This window comes from Staurois parvus, unplaced genomic scaffold, assembly GCF_062004578.1.
Source record: "Staurois parvus isolate SC_StPar_1 unplaced genomic scaffold, SC_StPar_1.0 ptg000200l, whole genome shotgun sequence".
Classification (NCBI taxonomy): domain Eukaryota; kingdom Metazoa; phylum Chordata; class Amphibia; order Anura; family Ranidae; genus Staurois; species Staurois parvus.
Window position 1 is genome coordinate 2,538,588 of NW_028317996.1, and position 10,335 is coordinate 2,548,922.

Sequence of the window (10,335 nt, forward strand, 5' to 3'; positions counted from 1 at the left end):
TCTTCCATCCACACCCACTGAACCACACCTCATTACACAAGTGGAATTGAGCAATCTTATCAGAGACCTGGATCTTACGAAGAACAAGGCAGAGCTTTTGGGGTCAAGACTACAACAGTGGAATCTCCTAGCAAGTGATGTTCGTACGTCTTTCTACCGTCATCGTCAGAAAGATCTGATCCCATTCTTCGTCCAGGAAGGTGATATTGCTGTATGTAACAATGTTCATGGTTTAATCTCAGCCATCGGCGTATGCTATGATCCCGATGAGTGGAGGCTGTTCATTGATGCTTCAAAGGCGAGTCTTAAAGCTGTTTTGCTCCATAATGGCAATCAGCTGCCGTCAGTTCCAGTTGCTTACGCAGTTTCAAAGAAAGAAACGTATGAAAACTTGAAAGAGCTTTTAAGGTGCATCAACTATGATGAACATCAATGGTCGATTTGTGGTGACCTGAAGATGATTGCTATCCTACTTGGACTTCAAGGTGGATATACTAAGTACTGCTGCTTCCTCTGTGAGTGGGACAGTCGTGCGAGAGAAATGCACTATGCCAAAAGAGACTGGCCATTACGCCAGTCATTGCAGCCTGGAGAAAAAAATGTTAACTATCCAGCACTTGTAGACAGCAATAAGATCTTATTACCTCCATTACACATCAAGTTGGGATTAATGAAAAACTTTGTTAAGGCAATGGACAAGAATAAAGCAGGTTTCAAGTACCTGATTAGCAAATTTCCAGCACTTAGTGCTGCAAAAATTAATGAAGGAGTCTTTGTTGGGCCACAGATTCGTAAACTTATTCATGATGAAGAGTTTCTTTCTCTGTTGCGTGGAAAGGAAAAGGCTGCCTGGACAGCATTTGTATCAGTGACATCAAATTTTCTTGGAAACAATAAAACACCAGACTACAAGAAAGTGGTAGAAAAACTCATCCAGACTTACAGAAATCTGGGTTGCAACATGTCTCTAAAAATTCATTTTCTACATTCGCATCTGGATTTTTTCCCACCAAACTGTGGAGCAGTGAGTGATGAACACGGAGAGCGCTTCCATCAAGGCATTGCAGCTATGGAAAGAAGATATCAAGGTAAATGGAGCCCATCAATGCTTGCTGACTATTGCTGGACAGTTGTAAGAGATAGCCCTTTCCTCGAATACAAGAGAAAAGCCAAGAGAAGCAAAACCGACACAAACTGAAGACAAAACTAGTGAGAATCCTAAGTATTAAAATGATTCAACTTAGCTTATGGCTATAATTTTTCTTGGTAATCCTATGCAATATATTATGCCATTTAGGCTTTGTTATGTAGTCAATATCACTTGCTTTATATTTGTGGAAAGACATCTATCTATATAATTATTGTGCATTATGTAGTCATTACGCCTATAGTAGAAAACTTTCTGTTTACAGAAAAACTAGAGCCAATTGACAAATTTCATTGTTATATTTGAACTCAGAATGTGAAATTCATTAAGAAATGGATCCTTTTGTTTCCAAAACTGGCAAAAAATAAAAATTTGTTGAACAGTGTAATCAGCAGACTTTGCTGACTAAATTTTTCTGGTAAATACTGTATATGGGAGGGTGCACATTGCACAGAAACGTTTCAAACTTTTTACCATTCATTCCCAATAAAAGAACAAGGGAATAAAAATATATGTAATATCTGAATATGCTACCAAACTAAAACCCAATCAATCCCCCCAAAAATCAGTGTATAATATGTTAAAGTGGCTGTAAAGCCTGAAGGTTTTTTACAATAATACATTCCCTGCATTAAGGTAAAAACCTTTAGAATGGAGCTCCCCTTAGCCCCCCTTATACTTACCTGAGCGTATTCTCAATCCAGCAATGTGCACAAGAGCAGAGGTTCTCTCCACTCCCCCCTTTCTCATTGGCTCAGACACACCAGCATTAGCCAGTTTCTCCTGCTGCTGTCAATCGCATCCAGAGAGAAAAGGGTGGGGGTCAGGCCGGAGGCAAGCTCTGTGCATTTTATTGACACACAGGACTGACTAGGAAGTCAGCATGCAAGAGTGTCCCTATAGCAAATGCCAAAATGTATACAAAAATATAAAATTCAAAGTGCAAATGTGCTTACAAATGTCAAAGCAACCTGTGTAAACAATACATTATTGCAAACTGTTAACAACTAATTGCTTGATAAAGCATCCAGTGCAATTCAATTCATAAAATGCTTATTAAAGTGTCCAGCGCAAAAACAATTTTTTTCATCTACACATAAGATGCAAAGAAGGTCTCTCTGTGCAACATGCAAGAAGGAACATCGCTGTCTTCCCAAGCTCAACCATAAATCATGTCCTCCAACTTTAATAGCATCAAATCACTCACCAAACAGAATGGCTGGTGTAATGAAAGAACCAACAAACTTGCAGATCACACCATTATTTAGACCAGCATGGATTCCTATAGAACACCACAGCAGATGACATGAGAACTTCCCCCAATGGCCATCTTGGGTAGTAAACCCATTAAAAGGAAGAGAGAGCTCCCATAGTGTAAAACTGTGTATTTATTATATTAAAAGAACAATTACCCTAAACTTATTTTGCTATTTTTAAGTGGTGCTTATTCAAATCTTTAAGTGAGGTTTTTTAGATCCTATTGTATCATTACGTGATTTTGCATCTCCGGGTAGGGGGCACGCATGTGCCCTACCCATGCTGCCATTCATGGCCATGGCTGTTAATCACCGGGTCCTGGCCAGTGATTTCTCACCAGCGCCTTGTGATTACCGAGGATCTCCGACGGGGAGGACTGTTCTGTTTACTAACAGTTCTCCTCCCTGTCAGCTCAGGCACACTGCTTTGGATATCTGTGCACTCCCTGCACACAGTTACCCCTTTGATCACCCCTCATGTCAACCCCTTCCTGCCCAGTGCCATTAGTACAGTGTCAGTGCTTTTTTAGCACTGACCACTGTATTGGTGTCACTGGGGATGTCAGTGATGCCATGTCAGTTCCTCCCAATGTCAGAATGTCTGCCGCAGTCCCGCTAGAAGCTGCTGATTGCCGCCATTACTAGTGAAAAAAAAAATTTCAGTGTCTACAGTATATCCATTTGTAAATGCTAGAACTTTCACGTAAACCAAATAATTGACACGTATTGGTTTTTTACATGTTTTAGCAAAGACATGTAGCAGAATACATTTTGGCCTAAATTTATGATGAAATTTGATTTTTTTAATTTTTTTACTGGACATGTTTAATAGCAAAAAGTTAAAAATATTGTTTTTTTTTCAAAATTGTCGGTCTTTTTTATAGCACAAAAAATAAAAACCGCACAGGCAATCAAATACCACCAAAATAAAGCTCAGTGGAAAAAAAAGGCTGTAATTTCATTTGGGTGCAGCATTGCATGACAGTCAATTAAAGTAATGCAGCACTGTAACACAAAAAATGGCCTGGTCAGGAAGGGAGGTAAATCCTCAGGAGGGCAAGTGGTTAAAGAGCAAGTCTCCTTGTATGCTGCTCATTTGTATTTATTTGTAATCATTTTGATAAGTAAAAGTAAGAGTTATAGTGGGCTCTATTTTAGCAGTTCTGCCATTAGATAGTGTGAAACTGAGCAAATTGCACTGGTTACATGCAATAAATTTCTTTTAATTTACATTTTATTTCTGTACTTTTTGTGCTGTATCACAATACACATTCCAATGTGAATGCTGTGATAATTATTTATGTTATAATAATGCTTTAAAGAAATTATATTAATCTATTTTTTCACCATGGAAATGAATGTGTTTAAATAATGAAGGGATTAGTGATCATGTGGGAATAATTAACGTTTATATATAATGGTGTATGGGTAGTGGTGTAATCATTTATTGAGAAAGCACTGTGCCTAGCATGAAACATGTCAGAATAGAACTTGTTCTTGCTGGCTATTTTAATAAACAAGATTATTTTGCATCTTGGAGTGTGGCATTCCTGTGGCTGTACAATTGATTTCTTTGATGGAGATGAGCCTAACCAGCACCTGAGATGTGATTGTGGAGCGTGGAGCCTAATCTTGCCTGGAGCAACATGTAAAATATTTAACACTGGATAATTTCATTGAAATCTCAGCAAAGCAAAATAGGGAAGTTTTTCTCATGCTTAACAAGGAACGGCTATATACTGTACTCTATCCAATGAAAAGCAAATTAGCCTTGACCCAGTTAGTTGCCATTTGTACTTTGTCTTGACTGTTTTCCTTTGTTTGATTACTGTACTTTATTTATACTCACATAACCTTGTGAAGAAGAATGCAAAACTAAGCAAAAAGTGAATATGCAGTGGCTAAATAAATTTCAGGTACACAGGTAGCTAGAAGTCAAAATACTAAATCTGGCAAGGTATATAAACCTTTTTCCACATAACTGAAAATGAAATTAGAATATTTAATTTGTAGCTGTTTGGATACATTTGGTTTATGTGTGATGATTCCCTTTTAATCTTATATATGTCGACAGATAAAAGGAATAGTATTTTTGCAATGAATATCAATGTGACTGAAAACTATGGATTAGATGGTGGCAGCCTTACTTATGACAGTGTATATTACAGATAATGCTTTCCATTCCCTGTGGTTAGTGAAGCTGATGCTTAGAAGAGCACTTTGATCACACCATGCAGTATGCACACTCGTTACGTGATATTCTAATTCTAAACAGAAAAAATACAGTTATTAACCGGATTTAGTTTTAAAGAGTTAGTTCTCTAAAACTGAAACTATTCTACTAAAACTATGCTATTCACCAGACTAAATAATTTACTACCCCTTTGTATCTAATTATAGTGCAGAGATGTGTTTCCAGCATCACCCACTTTTAAATCTGTCACTCTATAAACACAATAAAATATATGTGTTTTTCTTCTTTACAGGGTAAGAGTACAGTTAGGCAACTCATGTCCTAGACAGGTCTACAATGGCAGTAGCCCCATGTTTCTCTCAGTACAGGTTTCCTTTAAGCAGGATCAATTGAGTACTGTCCGTGATACTTTTTTTATTTGCACTAACATACAATTTTGAGGACAAGCTTTCGGGGTATGTCCCCTTCTTCAAGGTCTAAGCAGTACTATTAAAAATCACAAAGTTTAAGCACAATGTTAGAATGGATTGAGAGAAAAAAAAAAAAAAGGGCTACAGATAAGATACATCAAAAGTGAGGGGGGGAGGGGGGATACAACACTCACACAGAGGGGGTCAAGTTTTAGCTAATAGATAGTCATAAAGCTGTCGGATAGTGGTTGAGGAATCCCATGTCCAAATTAAGACCGTTATCTTTAGTGTCAAATAGAATTATCATTCTTAGTTCAAATGTTTTTCTTTCCTGGATGGATTTAAATTTTCCTTTCAGAACTAAAATATTGAGGTCTTCCATATTGTGGCCTGGTTGTGAGAAATGGTGTCCTACAGGTGTGCAGAGGTCATCTTCTTTATGTTCCTTGATGGTATGTCTGTGTAAATTCATCCGTGTTTGCAACTTCTGTCCTGTTTCACCAACATAAGATCCTTTGCTGCATTTTCTGCACTGGATAAGGTATACAACATTACTGGAGGTGCAGCTGTATGATCCGGAGATATTGAAGATCCCTTTTGAGTGTCTGACACTTTTTGATGGATTGATTTGGTTGCACAGTTTGCAGCGTTTCTTATTGCAGGGTTTGCTTCCATTATTTGTGGCATCATAATTAGAAGGAAGTTTCCTACTGATTAGTTTATTTCTGAGGTTGGGGGGTTGTCTGAAAGCTAGTATTGGGGGTTGCTGGAATATTTCTTTCAGAGTTCCATCCTCTGCTATGATGGGTTGTAAATCTTTGATTATTTTTCTTATCCCTTCTAGTGCTGGGTTGTATGTGGTTACTAGAGGTACACGGTTGTTTGTTTTTTTCTCTTTGTACTGAAGCAGATTTTCCCTTCGGGTTCTCAAGGCTGTGTTTATGCTGGTGTTGATAGTTTTGTCCTTGTAACCTTTCTTATGGAAGGCATCTGCTAGTGTCCCAAGATGTTTATCTCTGTCTCTTGGGTCAGAACATACTCGGTGGTATCTGATGGCCTGACTGTGTATGATGGCACGTTTCGTGTGTTGGGGGTGGAAGCTAGAACTGTGGAGGTAGTTGCATCTGTCGGTGGGTTTCCTGTATATTGAGGTGTGAAGCGTATCATCCCTGATGTATACTGTGGTGTCTAGGAAGTTGACCTGTGTGTTTGAGTATTCCATTTTTAGTTTGATTGATGGATGAAAAGTGTTCATCAATGAGTAAAATTGTTTTAGATTTTCTTCACCTTCCGTCCATATGATGAAAATATCATCAATATAGCGAAAGTATCTGTATGGTTTTTGTTCCATGCTGTTCAGGAATTGTTCCTCCATGTCAGCCATAAATAAATTTGCATATTGGGGTGCCATTTTACTTCCCATCGCAGTGCCCATACATTGAAGATAGATGTCCTTATTGAAAGCAAAGTAGTTGTGTGTAAGTATGAATTCAATGAGCTGTGTAACATCCTCAGCAGTGTATTTGTTGTTTGGTGAGGATGATAAGGATCTGTGACATGCAGCTAATCCATCCTTGTGAGGGATATTACTATACAGGGATACTACATCCATAGTCACTAGAAGTGTATTAGATGGTAATTGCTGGATGTTGTTGATCTTGTTCAGAAAGTCAGTTGTGTCTTGCAGGAAACTAGCAGTATTCATGACTAACGGTTTTAAAATTTTTTCTACAAAGCCTGAGATTTGTTCGGTGAGTGTATTCATACCTGTTATAATGGGTCTGCCTGGATTTCCTGGCTTGTGGACTTTGGGCAGCATGTAGAAGTCCCCAATTTCTGGATGATCCGGAATCGCATTTATAAGTTCTGAAGATGCAACTACCTCCACAGTTCTAGCTTCCACCCCCAACACACGAAACATGCCATCATACACAGTCAGGCCATCAGATACCACCGAGTATGTTCTGACCCAAGAGACAGAGATACACATCTCGGGACACTAGCAGACGCCTTCCATAAGAAAGGTTACAAGGACAAAACTATCAACACCAGCATAAACACAGCCTTGAGAACCCGAAGGGAAAATCTGCTTCAGTACAAAGAGAAAAAAACAAACAACCGTGTACCTCTAGTAACCACATACAACCCAGCACTAGAAGGGATAAGAAAAATAATCAAAGATTTACAACCCATCATAGCAGAGGATGGAACTCTGAAAGAAATATTTCAGCAACCCCCAATACTAGCTTTCAGACAACCCCCCAACCTCAGAAATAAACTAATCAGTAGGAAACTTCCTTCTAATTATGATGCCACAAATAATGGAAGCAAACCCTGCAATAAGAAACGCTGCAAGCTGTGCAACCAAATCAATCCATCAAAAAGTGTCAGACACTCAAAAGGGATCTTCAATATCTCCGGATCATACAGCTGCACCTCCAGTAATGTTGTATACCTTATCCAGTGCAGAAAATGTAGCAAAGGATCTTATGTTGGTGAAACAGGACAGAGGTTGCAAACACGGATGAATTTACACAGACATACCATCAAGGAACATAAAGAAGATGACCTCTGCACACCTGTAGGACACCATTTCTCACAACCAGGCCACAATATGGAAGACCTCAATATTTTAGTTCTGAAAGGAAAATTTAAATCCATCCAGGAAAGAAAAACATTTGAACTAAGAATGATAATTCTATTTGACACTAAAGATAACGGTCTTAATTTGGACATGGGATTCCTCAACCACTATCCGACAGCTTTATGACTATCTATTAGCTAAAACTTGACCCCCTCTGTGTGAGTGTTGTATCCCCCCTCCCCCCCTCACTTTTGATGTATCTTATCTGTAGCCCTTTTTTTTTTTTTTTTTTTTTCTCTCAATCCATTCTAACATTCTGCTTAAACTTTGTGATTTTTAATAGTACTGCTTAGACCTTGAAGAAGGGGACATACCCCGAAAGCTTGTCCTCAAAATTGTATGTTAGTGCAAATAAAAAAAGTATCACGGACAGTACTCAATTGTTTCTGTCGCAAATGCACTAATACGGCTACAATCACTTTAAGCAGGATGTAACTTGTGACACTCCCAGTACATTGTGGGATACATGTCAGACCATGCTTAAAGTGGCTGTAATCCTCAGACATGAAATATGAACAAAGCATACCCTTCTACGGCTTGTACTTGTCTCATTCCAGAGCACTAAGTGTCATTTTTATCTGCTAATTTGTTCCTCTGTCATCAGAATGACTGACATCTGACAAGTTTTTCTGACACCACGAGAACAATGGTGACAGGGACGGGACCTCCAGCAGACTGACAGCCTCAGCACTGTTCCTGTGTGCTGCGTGAAAGATCGGGTATGTTCCAATCAGCTCTCAAAGCTCTCCTCACTGAGCTCTGCAGAGTGTAATTTCAGTTCTCTGCCGCCTTTTTCCTAAACTCTCTAGCAAGCTGTAAAAATGCTTCCCTTTGAACAGATGTAGAGAAAAGAAGACTTCAGATAAACAGGTAAAAGGTAGTAGGATTTATTTAATCTCTGTGTATCAACTGAGACCACTGGGTATATGTAAGGGCGTACCACCACTTTAATCCTTTCACTGCTGGGTCCGTACGCCATACAAACTTGACAGCTGGGGGATTTATACACAATCCAGTGGCTACAGCCACTGGAATTATGGAAAAAATTGACAGGTAGAAACCTGCCTGTCAGGTGGAAGCAGTCAGGCCACTGATTGTTTCCACAGCCCCCAGTGCGTACTCTCGCCATGTAACCGGTGTCCGCTTGCCCATCTGCGGGTCCGGGGAGAGCCATGATGGGTGCCGGCAGGTGGAGGGAAGAGAGGAGTGTGGATGGAACATTGGAACTACCACTATTTTATCCTCTAAGGTGTCTGCTTTTAGAAAATATATAAAGTTTGGGAGTTTTGTATAATCTTTAGGCCTAATTTTTTTTTTAAATATGTGTGCAAAAAAATGCCAAACAGCTCTGGCAGTGAAAGAGCTAAAGTGATTGTGTCTGGTGTGTGTCTATAAAGCCACATGATTGTGATAAGGAGGTTTTCTTTTGTGGACATGAGCCATCTATGGTCACCTATCTATTGTCAAAATGTAAAATTTTATTAATTTCTACATTGTATTTCAATTATTTCTAGCCAACCCCAATGAACCTTATCGATCTTAAACATTGCAAACTTTGTGAAGATCATCACACATATTTACCATGTCCTTTGAGCAGACACAGCTGTGTCACACATTTCACAGAGCCTGCCTACTGATCTACAGAGGTGCAGAGAGGAGGAGTGTCAGGAGTGAGAGTCAGTACAATTATCACTGCTTGCAAGCAGCAAGGTACCATGGGATATGTAGCTCTTAGAAACTGAAAGTAACCAGCAGAGGTGAAGATGAAAAGTGTGCAGGGAATCCAGGTAGTTATAGAAAAATATGGCCAACAGACAGGCGGACCTCACAACATGAAAGGAGATTTTTTTAAGTGAGGCTTATATTGGATTGTCAAATATACCTGTTGTTTGTATTGCTGTTACAATGCTGATGTAAAAAATGAAAGTGTATGCTGTGACTATGGAACATCTTTAGGGTTTTTAGAATGGGTACATGCTTTTGTGTCCATCTCTGATTAAAGAGCAACAAAATCCTAATGGAAATAGCATAGAATATTAACCACTTTCCCTCCAGAGGATTTGCCCCCCCCCCCTTCCTGACCAGGCCATTTTTTGTGATACGGTGCTGCATTATTTTAACTGACAATTGCGCAGTCATGCAATGCTGATGAAATTTAAATAAATTGATGTAATTTGTTTTGGGTTTTTTTGCACAAATAGAGCTTTCTTTTGGTGGTATTTGATCACCTCTGTGTTTTTTATTTTTTGCTATAAACAAAAAAAGACTGACAATTTTGAAAAAAAACAATATTTTTGACTTTTTGCTATAAAACATATCCAATAAAAAAATTTAAAAAATACAATTTCTACATAAATTTAGGCCAAAATGTATTCTGCTACATGTCTTTGCTAAAAACAAATCCCAATAAGTGTATATTAATTGGCTTACATGAAAGTTATAATGTCTACAAATGGGAGAATATATACTGGGATTTTTATTTTTATTTTTTTATGCTAGTAATGGTGGAGATCAGCGTCTTTTAGTGGGACTGTGTGACTGTGGCAGGCATTCTGACACTGGGAGGGAACTGACTAACGGCCATTGACATCAGCAGTGACACTAATACAGTGATCAGTGCTAATAAAAAGCACTGACACTGCTAATGACACTGGGCAGCAAGGGGTTAACATCTGGGGCAATCA